At 48.5% G+C, this 15,268-nt stretch overlaps 1 protein-coding gene across 9 annotated transcripts in view; it reads right to left on the bottom strand.

The window, feature by feature from the left end:
- Positions 1 to 15,268, bottom strand: part of ZNF536 (zinc finger protein 536) — a 424,829-nt gene that overhangs the window by 310,155 nt on the left and 99,406 nt on the right. For all 9 annotated transcript variants that reach the window (XM_059152136.1, XM_059152135.1, XM_059152143.1 and 6 more), the window contains one exon: positions 3,093 to 3,208. The gene's annotated coding sequence lies outside the window, so the exon portion shown is untranslated. The remainder of the gene's footprint in view (positions 1 to 3,092; positions 3,209 to 15,268) is intronic.

Raw genomic sequence — 15,268 nt, 5'->3', positions numbered from 1 at the left:
CATCGGCTGTGTGACATGAGGGAGGCCACTTAACTTCTCTGACCTCAGCTTCCACACCTGGAAAATGGGACGAATATCAGCAGCTGCCTGCTAGGCACAAGGTGACAATGAAGATAATCCCAAAACACTCTGGGGCCAGAACCAGCCCCACCGCTCCTGTTCTCCAGAGTCAGAATTATCTCTGATTTTCATTTTCTCTTGGGCTATGCGGCTGTCATGAGACCTCACCTTCCTACCTCATTCAGCTGCTACAGAGGCGTTGGCGGGGATCTTGATCTTTACCTTCATGAGCCTGGAGATCTCCTGGTGAAGATCAAATACGACGCAAAGCCCCACACACATATGCAGGGCTTATCATCATTATCACACAGAAATTACAATTATTCACTCCCTCCTCTGTGCTCCCAGAGTGCCGCTACCACAGCATTTAACTGAAGTAATTACTGCCGCGGGAGGGCTGTTGACTCACACGGCTGTGCCAGGACAACGGGGCCGCTTCGGGACAGCCCAAGCCACCGCAGGGCCAGCGCCCTAGTCCTGGGCCCTGCCCCCGCCGCCCGGCAAGGCAAGGGCCGGGGCCTGCCGCATATGTCAGAGGTAGGGCAAGGTCCTGTGGCCTCTGCGACCCACTGCCCTCCGCACGCCCTGGGGTCTTTCTAAAGGATGACGCCAAGGAGGGCTGGGTGGCCCCAGCTCCTGGCTCTGCCTCCGGTCCTCTCTGGGGCTTCTCCGGAAACCCATGCTGTGGTGGGCTAGGAAATCGTTCTCCGATGCGTGTGACAGGTTCGGTTACTGACGGGTCACTTAAGGTTTCTGTGCAATGGCGCTTGGTGGGGGCTGTCGGGTTGTCCCAAAACTGCCCTTGTGCAGCATTTCATGGAACATTTTGAAGGTCAAGTGTCCATTTCGAAAGATGGGGGGGGCATCGGTGGAGAGGACAGAAGCAAGGGTCCCGACAGGTCCCTTCAGGAGTCCAGAAGTGGCCCAGCCAGCACATCATGGCTCCAGGCTACTCCTAGAGAGAGTCCAACTCCAGGGCCCAAGGGTCCTAGGTGCTGAGGTGGGCAGTCAGGACAGAGGAGCTGGTCTGGAAGACCTGTCGCCCTTCCTGGTCTCCAGGGCCCAGAATTTCCTCTTGAATATAAGACCGAAAATCCTACTTCCGATGCACAGGACCTTGAAGTCATTCCAAGATTTACCTTTTCCATGAGAGAAGAGCTCCCTGCCTTCTCACGGCCAATCCCAAGAACATCGTATCATTGTTCCTTATCTTCTAAGAGGCCCAGAGCATGCCCAGATGATTAGTTCTTTAAAATACAGGCTTCCGAGGCAGCAAACCTGGTGAGGCTGGTGTGTGGCCTACTCTCCAGAGCCTGAGAAGCCACCCGAAGAAGGTCTGGGTCCATTCACAGGAGAAATGAAGTCAATCCAATGCCTCCCCCTCAGTCCCCCCTACCTGATCAGACACGGCGGCTCAGGCCTCTCTCTACTTCCCTGTCCAAGGCGGGTCAAGGGAAATGGCCAGCACCCTTACAGTGCTTCCTCTCCCACTCAAGAAGCACAGACCATGGAAAGTTCCAGAAGAAGCTGGTACACAGGCTCACACATCCCCCGCCCCCCCGCACCCCGGGGAAAGCCAGCCTCGCCCGTCTGCCTGACCTGAGGCCCTTGGCAGTGATGCTCCACGGGGCTCGCAGAAACTGCAAGCATCCACGCGGCAGAATTCCTACCATCAATGTAGCAGCTAAATATTGTAAGACTCCTAACTCCCCCATCTGTGTTTTGCCTCCCAAGAGGGAAAATAGTCTTCACAGACATTCCCTTATCTGGCAGGCAAATTCTAAACCTTACTGGCAATCACAGGCTTGTTTTCCCAACCAAACAGCTATGGAACCAAAAATTGCTCTGCCTGTGATATGCTGAGGAGGGAACTAGCCAAACAGCTCAGTCTGGAAGCCCAGGGCCGGGAAGCCCTTGGGCTTCTCCATCGCTGCAGAAGGCCCGTGCTCCGCAGACGTCCCCGCTGCCAGGGGAGGCCTGCCTGGCTGCTGAAGGAAGCCACAGCGGCTGGTGTTCACCGCTCCTCGTTCTTCACACGGAATACACCCACCAAGAAGCTGACGGAAAACACTCACCACGGTGTGAAATCAACACTTTCTAACTCAAATAAAGGGGGTTAAAAAAAAAAAAAAGAAAAGAAAAGAAAAGAAAACTTCCAACCATTTTGCTGCAAATATTTTCTCCTACAAGATCATGCAAGGCAGGGGCACCACGGCGGCCTTGGGCCCTGCCACTGAGCACGCCTAGGCACCCCGCACCCTCAATTTCCAGTTTATGGTCTTTCCCAGCCGTAATGCCGGAACCCCGTACCTGGGCGAGGGCTAATAAACCGAATCTGATGATAACTGTAGGAGCCTAATTGATAGGGGCCTTTATCGACTGGCCTTGATGTCTATCTGAGGTTCTCAACAGCCAAGATTTAAATGTTTCATTTTATTTTTAACTTTCACTTTTCCACATTTCAGCAATGTCAGGCAAAGAGGTATGGTTTTACTATCAGAAAGAATCATGGTGCAGAATAATTTATGACTTTAGCTTGGGCTTTCAGAAAAGCTATTTCAAATCTTCACTTTGATTTGGTTGTATCAAAACTACTCAAAATAACAGCGGGCCTTTTCTCGGAACCAGAATATGTTAGCGGCACCTCAGGATTGTGAACTGAAACCTCAGATTCATCCCAGAAGAAAACTTGAGAAGGGAATTAAGCCACTGAGGGGAAAATCACCTTTTTCCCTGATTCCTTTGTTCCCCCTCCCCACCCATTCCCCAGACATGCCCAAACCACAAAGGAAGGTCTCCCGCAACCCCCTGGGGAGAAGTCCCACCAGCCACCACTCCCCCTGAGCTTCCCACCAGGTGGACTGATCCTACCTCCAGGGTGGTAGAGGGAGAGGGGGAGGCTGGGAGGAATCCCGGGGCCAAGAGAAAAAAACGAAGGGCCCTTTGGTTGGGATTTGTGTTAGGTCAACTCGACAAAGCGGGAGGAAATGATGTGTGTCCAGGGCAAAGCGTTCTAATATCGTAAGACTTACCTTAGCAGCTTAACTGCATACTTGTCTTAAGGACTGTCAGTCTGGTAACAAAATACCCCAGAAAGGATGTAGCTGATCCAGGCACTGACAGATCGCCAGAGGGGCGTCCCGGTTCCCTATCACAAAAGGAAATAGAGAAAGAAATGATGTAAAGTGAAATGTAACAAATTCACCAAATCAGAGCAATATGCAGAGGTCAAGGAAATTCAACTGAAAAGGTTAAAGATGAAATCAAATCCGGTGTAGGAGAATGAAAATCTATCCCAAAGCAAGGCCACCGGTGACGTGCTGTAGACAAGAAGCTAAATACTGCGTAGCACTGGGATCTTTCATTTTCATCAGATCAATAAAAGCTTATATTTATCAGAATTCCAAGCAGCTGCCACTTCTGACAACCTCCACTTTATTTTCCCACTCCTTGTGCTGTATCAGGGCAAGAAGGAGAGGAGAAGCAGCTTTTAATGCTATTTACACCTGAAGACACAATTCCATTAAGAGGTCCTGTTTTGTTAAAGAAATGGGGATTGATATGATTATATTGGCAGGAGCACGGGAAGCCCCTTTGTTCTTCCCCCCCATGTTCTCCCCTTTGCAATCCAGACCCGAGCCCGAGCCCGCGCGCGGAGATTTCCTGACACCAAGTCTGTGTGTGAGCACTTTTTTGTTCAAACTTACCATTTACAAAGAGAGGCGAGGCTTTCTGCTAAAACAGTTACCACTCTAATCATCTGTACAACAATATTTGCTATCAGGCATTCTAAATAGATTATCACCAGTCCATCTGTGTCATTATTGATTTATAAGGCTTTAAGCAGCTTTAGAATGGAAGCTTTCCCACTGAAGGGTTTCTTGTATAAATCAGAGCCGTGCTCAAATATAGCAGCCATCACTCAAGATATTGTTCTTAAAATCATAACAAGAAGGAGAAAATGATAAATTGCTTGTAATATACTGATCCAAACTGATATGCAAATCTTGTTTTTTAAATATATTACTTGAGTAAAAAGAGGCATCATTAACATATGAATGCTATATGCAAATGATAGTGACAGAGCAGATGTTGGCGCATGTAATTGACCTATATGTGAATTGCATCAGAGCCTTAACTCTATTAATTCACTACCCAGTAACTAGATATTGTCCAAAAAGTACATTCTTTGAAACCATATACTGGAAGCAAAGCTGACAGGGTTCCAAGGATTCTGAAACAAGGTCACTGTCACTAGTATTTTGCTGTCATCTGCATTCCCCTTCTTATGGATGACATCATCACGGGGCCGTGTAAATCGATCACTTAATAGCATTTAGAAAATACTGCAGTGGGGAACAGGTTATAAAAAAAAAATGCCCCAGTTTTATTCTTTTTCTTGGCAGAAATGTCATACCTCTTAAACTGAGGGTTTGTGCATGAGTGCACTGTGAAACACACAGATGCCATTTTATTCCCCGTCTTTATTTTTCCACTTCTTCTCAGAATGACATTAAATTGTATTAAATAGCCTTTTGTCCACAGGGCACAGACCACCCCGCATATGATAATGTATTAATGCCCCACGTTCCAGCCACTGAGCTGAAACATTCTGAGACTTGGAGGATAAGTATGAAGCACCATTGTGTGTATAGCCTGCTAACAACTGTGACACATACTAATAGAAACATACCTAATAAATTACTGCTTTCAGGTCTAGCAAGCTGACATTTCTCTGCAAGGGACAATTTTATATTTGTGGCGCAGAACAAAATTGCTTCATATGAAGCCACTGTGGATTAGCATAAAAATTAACACTTAAATTTCGGCTTATTTTCCACCCTCTCCTCCTGCCACAACAATCAATTCCTCTTATAAATCTGATTAGATTTTATGATGCTTATTATTCAGAGCATGTCTCAACACAGCATTCACAGGCTTGAAGACTATTTGTTTAAATAGAAAAAAGAAGCAGATAAATCTATAGGTATTTTTTATTACCCCATTCCCCACCAGTTTCTTTCTCATATTGTAACATCAGTAATTGATTGCACACATTAATTAACATGTAAGGTAGAAATTCTGCATTATGCATGATTTATTTTCCTATCTGGTGAGTAGGTTTGTCTGCTGCCCTTGTGTTTCTAGGACATTGGGCTCGATTCTGGTCCAGACATAAATGCCAATGCTCATTCCCCCTGAAAGTTATTAATGTCAGATATGAAATGAGATTTTTTATTTCACCTGCTTACTAATCCACAAAAGCTGTTTTGAGTGATGCAGGCTTAAACGCCAAAATTTGAAATGATATATTGCTATATCTGATAACATGCAAATATGTTCATTAGACATAATTTAGCAGGAGAGAATAGCAACACTTTTATAACAAGTCTAGGTCAAAAATGGTTGTTAATTAAACAAGTCATGAAAAATGGCATTACAAGGAGACTGTCCAGCAGACACCAGACTTTCTAATGATATGCCGCTGGTAGGTACCCAACGCTTCCCACTAAAACGGAGAAGGGGGAAAAAAAAAATTAACTTTCTGAGCATTTCACATAATCTAAAGCAAGGTTAACAAAACTATACCCACATTAGGAACCTCAAATCGATCACATATTCTTCTTAGATTTTGATGGTAACACACTATACTTCTCCGTTTGAAGATGTGATTTCACTTTCTGTCTTAGTGGCTTAAAGTGATCGATATGGTTGACTCCTTCACAAATACACCAGAAAAGAAATTAATATTGTATCCGGCCATGCTTCTAGCTGCCCTGAGTGTTCATGGCTGTGTATGTTACATCAAGACGAGCGAGAAGCATAGGGACGATTGGTCGGTGAGGGCAGGGTTGGGGAGGGAGGATAGAGGATGAAGGCAAGGCACAGCGGAACTGGGGGCCTGTGTCTCCCTTTTCTGGTAGTTCTTCCCAAGGGGATGCTTTGGTTACCTAGGGAACCAGCTGTTGCAAGAACTCTTCTGATTGGCCCTGAGTTGAGATTCAGATAGGTGGGGCTCTGGTAAGTAGGTACTCCCGGCCACCTTGTAGGGAACGGCTTGGCTTCTTGGAATGAGGCTTCCTGAGGACCTAGGGGAAGGACGGTACCTTGGGAGTGAAGTACTGTCTAACGGGAGGCCGGGGGTGGGGGCGGTTTCCAACTAGCCACCCATGCCTCCTTCTGTGCCGCGAGGGAAGTAGTCATAGAGTGGGAAGGGCTGAAAACATCTTCTGGGACCAACAGATGCCCCTCAACAGATGCCACCCAAGCCCACATGGGTGAAGCCATCCGTGAGCTGGTGTTCTACTTATCCAAAGGATCCTTGTGGCTGGACACGTGAAGCCCAGTCTATAAAGCAGGGAAAACACCTCTACACATTTGGAGTCATGCGCAGTAAGGGAAGTTGAGTGGGAGAGTGAATAACAAATTCAGCAAACCGAAAGAAGTCCACATCGAAGCCACTGGAACAATCAACCTGTATTCATGGCACCAACTCAGGCACAAGAGGTATGCCTAATCCTCACCCATTTGGTGGGGGCAGGTCCGTCCCCAAATACTTCATGTCCAAGTGTTAAATACTCTCGCTCTTAGCCTGGCTTGCAGACAACATGACTACTACTGCTAGAAATCACATCTCATCTTTGCATTGCATTTTATGGTTTCTTCTCAATACAGAATCTCAACCAGTGAACCAGGCACCATGGCATTCATCTCCCCCATCTTTCATTGATAATGTGATATTCTACAAAAGAAAATAGGTGGAAACTTGGTGGAGGAAGAAAAGGAAATGCTCATTCTACAGGACACTTTGGTATCTTTTTTATCCCATGGAGCCCTTCCTGACATCCACTACCCACTCCACATATGCCCCTCGTGAGTTTATTTGGACAGGCAGCCCCTCCTGTCTTCCTTGTCACATGGCAGTTCTGGTTCCTGGCATGACTGTCTACTGCTTCCCCATGGGGGATTCTGACAGGTCTCACATTCTAGGAGGAGGCCAAGGATGGGTCAGGGTCACAAGACTTGTCGAGGAAGTCCTGGGGGGACCCTATAAATTCTCAGGCAGTAGGGAAGCCCTGGGAAGGAAGATCTAAAAGACCCCAGCACAAAAGTGATATTTGGATACCCCAGTCACGGTCGACAGGTTTAACGGTGTGTCTCGCGGGCTACTGATTCCTTCTTGGGGGCCCCTGGTACTAGGTACCCGACTTCACGTGCCTCCACATCCGATGATGAGGGAGATTGCCAGGGTCAACCTGGGGTCACGGTTAAACTATCCCACATTTCCCCAAAGCCTTGAATTCATTTCAAAGTGTTTCATCTGTTGAATGAATGAACTAACGCATCCGTGAACAGATAGGAGAAGTGAATGAATGCGGAAAGGCACGTATAAATGGATGGATGGAGAGATAAGGACTGAAAGAGGTTTTTAAAAGCAATAAATGCATGAATTAATGTGTAAATGCAAAAATGCATACGTAGAGGAAAAGTGCCTCAGGAATGGATGAAAGAAAACCACTGGTATCTTTTTTAACAAGCAGGTATCCACACAGTTCTCCTGCAGGCTCGCCCAGGGGGCTGATGGACAACATAAGAGAAGAAAGAGCAAGCAAGGTCTTGCTCTTTGTCATGGGGTTTGGTCGCCCATCCTTGGCTTCGTTCCCACCTCTCAAGATAAGCGTGTGGGCCAGCCCGTAGGATTCTGCACAAACTCTCCCAGGCTCATGAAGGAGACGAATATTCTCGCCCCCTGGCTGAACCAGGAGGATGACAGAGGTTGGTGAGCTGGGTCTGACCATGAGACAGTTGGCCCGGTGCAATCCTGCACCTGCTGGACGCGGACAGGAGGTCTTCCCACATGCGAGCTGATGAAGACCACAGTCAAAGCTGCAGAGAAGAGCACTGAGTTCTCCCCTCCCTGTGGCTCTCACGACCTCTCCTTGGAACTTCTGGGGTTTCATGGAAGCCAGTTTGAGAGCTATTGGACTGGCAACTTCCAGATGGCCAGGAAACTGTGACTGTTAGTTGCATGGGGAGACACATTCTGGATGCCTGGGAGTCAGCTGGACCTCATGCCCACTGCAGGACAGTCCTGGACACCCAGTCAGCCTGGTGTGTCTGGCTAGACAGATGCCCCCAGCTCTGACTAGCCTCCAGCTCCTTTCTTTGGCATCCAGCTCTGCTGTTCATTCCAAGCCAGCTCCCTCTGAGGCAGACACTCAGACTCAGACTCAGGCAGGAGTCCCAAGGAAGACGACAGTCTCTTAGGTCTACAGCTCCTTAGGCACATGTCAGGAGAGCGAAACACCTTTAAACAGACTGGTCATGAGACTCTCTCAGAGATCATCTCCCAGAACGAAGACAGGAAGTCATCTGAAATGTCTCAAAGCTGACTGACTGCATTTTCTTCATTCCTCCCTCTCACTTTAACAGGAGGAGAGACACTTTGGCCCCAGTTTCCGTTACCTGCGCACCACCTTCGCCTTATCCCATCTGCTTAGACTTGCGCCATTACCTAGTTATGAATCTTCTGGAAATCGACTCACAGGTTTCCTTCCATTGATTTGTTTCAGATGGAAATTTTGTACAATACTGCCCAAAAAAAAAAAAAAGTATTTATTCTTCATTTAATAGGTAAAACCAATGTCCCACCATATCAAAGAGGAAAACGCTCGGCCATGTTGAATCTGATGTCATCTCCCAGCAGCAGAGGACAGGCAGTGCAGGGCACGGAAGGGGCACACCAACTTTGGGGCAGGGGCTTGGCCATGAACCCTCCCTGCCACGACATTCCTGACTCGAGCACCCGAAAAGCTGGCTAAGTCCCAGTTTCCTGGTCTGTGAAATGAGATGATAGTCATACCTAATCTTATAAGGTTGTTGTAAAAATTGAATTAAGAGAGATAATTAATAAATGATTAATTAATTGAGGTGACAGGCCTGGCATGTGGTTGGCTATTGTTGTCGCTGTTATACTAAACCATAAGGCAGGAGGAGGGGGAAAATCTCATAGACCTGGCCATCTATTATGGGTTTGCCCCAGAATGTGGGCTTGCATACACTGAACTAGACAAGCTGAGTGACACAGGGACAAGGCCAGGGGCTAAGCATCGGTAGCCTGGTCCTCGCCCAGCCCCACTGCTAGCCCACTGGCAGCCTCTGGAGTACCATCCCAGGCACACAGCCTGGACTCTCCCAGGTCCTCAATTTGAGGATCAAACTCAGAGGTCCCTGAAGAACCTTCTGGCCATGGGGAAGTCAAGTCCCTGAGCCCAGCATGAGCCCAGCCATGCTAAATAACGACTCTGCTCCAGCTTCCAGGCTGTGGCAGGCACTGGTGAGGGGAGCGGGGGGAGAAAGGAGCAAGAAGTAACTGAGAAATAAGGCCCAGGGTTGGCACATGTCGGGTCCCCAGACTGAGACCCCTAACTGGCAGAAGGCCTCGAGTGTGGGGGATGGGAACTGAGAATTGGCACAGGGGTGCACATCAGCACAGCTCCCAACCTCCAAGATACAGCACCCTAGGCTGGGTCTCTCCCTTGGCCTGCTTTCCGAGGGTCACCCATGGCCTTGACTCACTTCCTCAAAACGTCTTCTGCTTTGTGACCATTCACATCCACACATTACCTTAAAGAAGTCCCGAAGAGGCAGACTTTATAAGGGACCCTCGGGGGTAATCAGCCTCCTGCCTCCTCCTCAACCCACCCCAGCATCCGTGGGTGAGACTTTCTCAGGAGCAGAAGCATGTATCTGTGTCCTGAGCAGCATCTGGGTCCCCCAAGAACAGGTCACCATCTCCCAGTTTTTACAACAAATCGTCCCTCCACAAAAGTGTACCCGCTTTACAGATATTAACAAGAAAGGCACACCCTCAAGAATCTGGTAGAAACCTTGGGCCTTCGCCATGGCAAGTTCACGGTTGCATGTTAGAGTGTTACTCCCATTGTCTGGAGGCTCTGAGCCTCCCCTAGGACCCCCAGTCAGCAGCCCTGATGCCCATCACCCCCCGCCCTCCTTGCCTCTAGATGGGCACTGGCCTGCCCAGAGTAAAGACCTTCCTGCAGGCACCAGCTCCCCCCCACCCCAAGTGAGAGCCTCCCCCAGGCCAGTCCCTTACACCGGGAGAGGGAGGTGCTAAAAAAAAAAACTCGTCCACATCAGTCAGTAGTGCTTCTGATGATTATCACAGAGAGGCGCTCACCCACCCCCCCGAATCCCTAGGTGTAGGCTTCCGGATGAACGACACAGGCAGAGGCCCATTTTGGAGGCATAAACACATGTTCTCTAAAATAGGCAGTGTTGAGTCTCTGGTACAAAATGAGGGTATAAAGCCGACACTGTTTACAATCTGCTGGATCCCTTGGACTTGGGAACCCTTTTCCAGAAACGGTCATGTGAAAGGCACTTTCTTAGGAGCCTGTGCTTGTCTTCATCCCAGGCAAGCTCGCGGGATGCTACCATAGAAGGTTCTCCCCAGGGCCCCACGTGTGTCCCCACGGGGGTGGGGGACACCAAGGGGACAGACCCAGGGAAGCAGCCCTGGGACCCACCGAAGCCGAGGACCTGCCCCTGTCCTCATGTGAACGAGCTCATCCCACCAGGACCGACCAGCCCTGCAGCTCTCAGGATGGCTGACAAAACCCCAATCATTTCTTTAGGTGTTCACTGCTCTACAGTCTTTATGAAAACAAACCGTGTAAGAAACCAACAACAACCACAAAAAAATGTATTTTCTCATTTCTTTGAATTGTTCTGCTTGGCAATTTTATTGCGCATTAGTTCAAAATCAGCTGCCAATAAAGTTGGATAAAATTAAACTCATACTGGAGTCTTTCCCGCAATAATTTGTGTCGGGTTGTTTTTATTTTCATAAGGATTTGAAGTGAAGTGTTATCTGAGGTTCAGAATTTCACTGTCTGGATGGTCCCAACTTAATCTCCTACCCGGCTTTATGAATTCCAGTCTCCATTCTTTTAAAATGAGTTGCGTTCTACTGTTAGCTTCAGACCAAGAGGGCTCTGTGGCCGTTTTGTCTTTTCCTGTACAAAAGCATGACAGAACACCAGAACCTTCCATAGTGTAATTAGGCTTTAGAAAAATCACGTGATTTATAATTTAGCAGAACCTCAGAACACAGCCTGATTCTCACCCTGAAAGTCAACACTGGTTTGCATGTATGATTTCAGGAAGGCGCTTGTTTTAAAGGGAGCATTTGTGGATAGGCCAAAATGATTCACTTTTAAGATGGCACAAAAAAAAAAAAAAAAAAAAAGAAAGAAAAGAAAGAAAAAGAGAGAGACATCTTGGGAGTAAAAATAATGTGCTATCGTAATTTGATTATAGCAAAAATCAAACGTGGTGTGTTGTAGGCAAACAATAGGAATTTTTATGCAACTAAACATTTTTCTGGCCATCTAACCATGATTTATACAACTAAAATGATAAATTTAATCCCATCACCAGTAGATCAATTGCAGGTATAACAGATAAAACCTGAATAAATCATCGTATCACTGTATTGGAAACACAAACAGCAGATAGAAGCAGGAGTTCAGACTTTAAACTGAAATCTGTTTCCAGGCATTCCAAGGACAATTTGCAGTGGAGAAGTTCAATGTATACACAAAGTCATCTGATCCAAATATGCTAATGATTTTTATTGGTCAAATCTTAAAAGTGAGGTTTATTTTTATGAGCATGCATTAATTAACCCAGCATGGACTATCTCTCAGACTATCTTGCCAGGGACTTTCATTTAAACATGTTTATTGTGAAATGTTTGCATTCTCCACATTTGCGGCCCACACACAGATTATTTCATACTTTCCTTTAGAGCACTTAGAAAAGTTAAAAGGAGTTATTGTTTTTGATTAATGCCATTTTGGGCAGTTAAAAAAAAAAAAAAAAAAAAGGCAGTTCCAAACCCTAACTCTGCATAAATTCTTTGACATTGAAAACAATGTCTGTAAATGCTAGGGCACAGAGATATGGGGCGGGGGGTGGGGTGCTGTTTTAAGGTGGCCTGATGAAACTGAACCTTGGTCCCTCGGGTATTTGCATGAAACTCATGTGCCATGGCGATGACTGGACGTGGTACAGCTATCAGTCCCGAAAAAGAGAGGCAGCCTGCTTGGGGCCGTGGCGCGGGGCCGTGCAGATGGCAGTTCTAAAGCCTTGCCTGTCATCTTTTGATTAAGAAAAGGAAATGATTTCACTAAAAAGATATTCCCTCTTGTGTTGTTTTGTTTTAACTAAGTTTGTACTTTCCACCAAACTGGACATATTTACTGAGACTCATAAGTTACTCCACGATTACTAACATCACGGCAATCTCAAGAAACTATTTTTTTCCTTGCCAATTATCCAAATATCATAACTATAAAATATCTTAAAACATTCTCCGTACTGTAAACATCTTAGCTACAAAGCTTCGAGTGTAAACAGTGTGATGCATCAGAATGGTTTTAAGCGATGTTATAAAAAGTGCTCTTAAAAACTAAACAAAAATGTAAAGCTTCCATCTGTTTTATGATTTTTCCACTGCTGAACGGCTGCTGTGTGCCAGTTCACTGAACCGTGGCTTGCTAAAGAGATTTCTGGGGTCACAGATTGAAAAAACAAAGAGCATGTCTTTAATGGTGGGATTTTTTTTTTTTTTTTTTTCCTCAAATCGTCCTGACATGGCTGGAACGGAATGAAGTGCGCAACGGTAGGAGACAAGGGACGGCAGACGCTCAGGGTGCCTGTTGCAGAAGGAACCCTCTCTCTGAGAGACTCGTGTTTTCTAAAGGATGTCGTTTCCGCCATTACCTTGGGGTTTTCGGTGATGGTCTACCAGCGACCTCAATGTTTTCTTACTTCCTCACAGAATTTTCTTCGGAGCCTGGAATGTACAGGTTAAAAATAGATGGCAAATTGCACACCACAAAAAAGCATTTGGGCTTATCTCTGTGTACATACACAGGTATGACACTGGGTAGTTTAGAGACTACGGTCTTCCCTCTGCTCCAAGCCCTGGTCCAAGGGGATGCTGGGCTGCCCGGGCAGGTGGAGGACTCCTTAAAGATGCAAGAGGAAAACCGTCCTTGGCCTGGAAGATTGGTCTCTGATGCACTGGGAAGTTGAGAAGGGGAGGGAGCTGAGAGAGAATGTGCATGGAATCCAGTCCTGGAGCTCTGATGACATTGCTCCAGGGGCAGTTGAGGAGGAAGGAAAAGCTGGGTTCAGTGTAGTATCCCATCAGGGGTGGACTACTGCCCAGATGTGTTCTGGGGGCCCTCTGATCACCTAGCCCTTGTCCCCTGAAGCCACATCTGAGGCATAACAGCCACAGGGACACACGGTTTGGGCTTCTTGGACAGATAAGCTACCCCTTGTTCCCGCAGAGATGGAGCTACTAGGGCCTATGGGGGTTGGGGAGATCTCTGACCTCCACCCCAGGAGAGGTTCAGAATTTGACCAGATGTCCCGATTCCCACAGCTGCTCCTTAGGACAGCAGACATCTCCAGAGCTGGGATGGCATGGGTAGTGGTCTGCCAGGGGCTAGGGTTTAGCTGAGAGTCTACTTGCCTTTCCTGGGGTGACAAATGCACATGAGACCTCCTGCAATGCGGTCATCTAGCTCGCAACGGTGGGGTACCCCAACGTGGGACTCCTTAACAGATATGCAGGGAAGAACACCTCCCAGTCCATGGCTCCCACCTACCCACAGCCTGTCTCCACATGGCTGCCCTGACCCGGTCTCCCTCTCCAACCTCTCTTCCACACCGCAGGGCCACACTGCCCCTCCTTTCTCCTGACAGTGCAGAGGCCTCATACCCTCACCCGAAGGTGGGCTTGTCCATCTCTGTGAGTGGCTCTGTGGGTCAGAGTGGGAAGCCTGTCATGGGCGAGGGCCCCTCACCCAGGTCCCTGATGAGGTCAGCACATCAGTGAGCAGAGCCCTGCCCAGGGTTGAGCAAGGGCCTATGGGTGCCACACCCCGAGGCCAGAGGGCACTGCTTGGCAGGATGCGCACCCTTGAGAAGCAGACCTGAATCCACACACGTGCTGCCTCCTCCTCCTACCGGAGTGTCACCTGCACCACACCCAGCAGACCAGTGACCAAGAGAGACACCCCCCACCCCCTGGAATGAGTGCCCGGCCCCACGAGCTCTTCCAGGACCCCCACAGCACTTGGAGCTTCACGAGCCCCCGCCAGACCCCGGACCGCCCCACGCGCCCTCTGGCTCGGCGCCTGCGGCTGCAGTGGCCCGAAGCTCACCCAGGCGGTGGGCCCCGTGGGTTGGCGTGATTCTGCGTGCATTCCAAATTTAAATCTGGGACGCTCTCCCCTTTCTTCGCTGCTCCAGAACATGGGGGAGGCATCTGCCTGGAAACAGCTGTCACCCAAAGGAGGGGGTGGCACATGCGTCTCTCCTGCGCGCACGGCCGTCAAAAGCCACACATCAGCCTGGGTTACTTAGTTACAGAACTTCACAGCCTGGGGGAGGAAGGCAGGGCCGGGCAGAGAGCCCCAGGCTCCGGGCCCTGCACCCCACACCTGTCCACAGAGCTCTGCAGGGGACGCTGTGTCCCCGCTTCATCATAGGGAAACTGATGTCCTGTGCTCCAGGTCACTCGGTGGCTAAAATAACGCGGTAATCACGATAGCTAATCCTCACTGGCTTGGGATGTCGATCACCATGGGCCAGCTCCCTTTGGTGTGGCTTAGATTCGAACCCCTACCACAGCCCCAGTAATGCCATCAGCACCGCCCTCAACAGATAGGAGGATGCTCGGGGGAAGGAAGGTCCCGTAATTCGCCCCAGGCAAAGTCACCAGGTCATGAGAGAACCAGGAGTCAAGGCCAAGGCCAGGCTGTCTGGCTCCCTTCCCCCGCCACAATGCAACCCTGTCTGTCACCGACATCTCGGGCATCACTGGTGCATGAGGGCAGCAAACACGGAGTCTCACGGGGAGCTGGCTAAGTTCTTTCGTCTTAATGCAATATTACATTTAATTTCTATTATTCAGTTTATCCGCAAAACACAGGTATCTGGAAATGAGGCTCAGAGATGTGCAGCTTTCTGAAGATCCACCAGGGAACGGTAGCGGGGGGAGAATGGGGGGCCGGCATGCTCCCATCGAGGACCCATCCCGGGCTGCAGCATGCCTCCTGCCAGGATCCGGGACAGGATTTACGAAAAGGAAAGCGGACAAGCGCTG

The sequence above is a fragment of the Mustela lutreola genome, chromosome 16, assembly GCF_030435805.1.
Source record: "Mustela lutreola isolate mMusLut2 chromosome 16, mMusLut2.pri, whole genome shotgun sequence".
Taxonomy (NCBI): domain Eukaryota; kingdom Metazoa; phylum Chordata; class Mammalia; order Carnivora; family Mustelidae; genus Mustela; species Mustela lutreola.
This window is presented reverse-complemented; position numbering and strand designations above follow the sequence as displayed.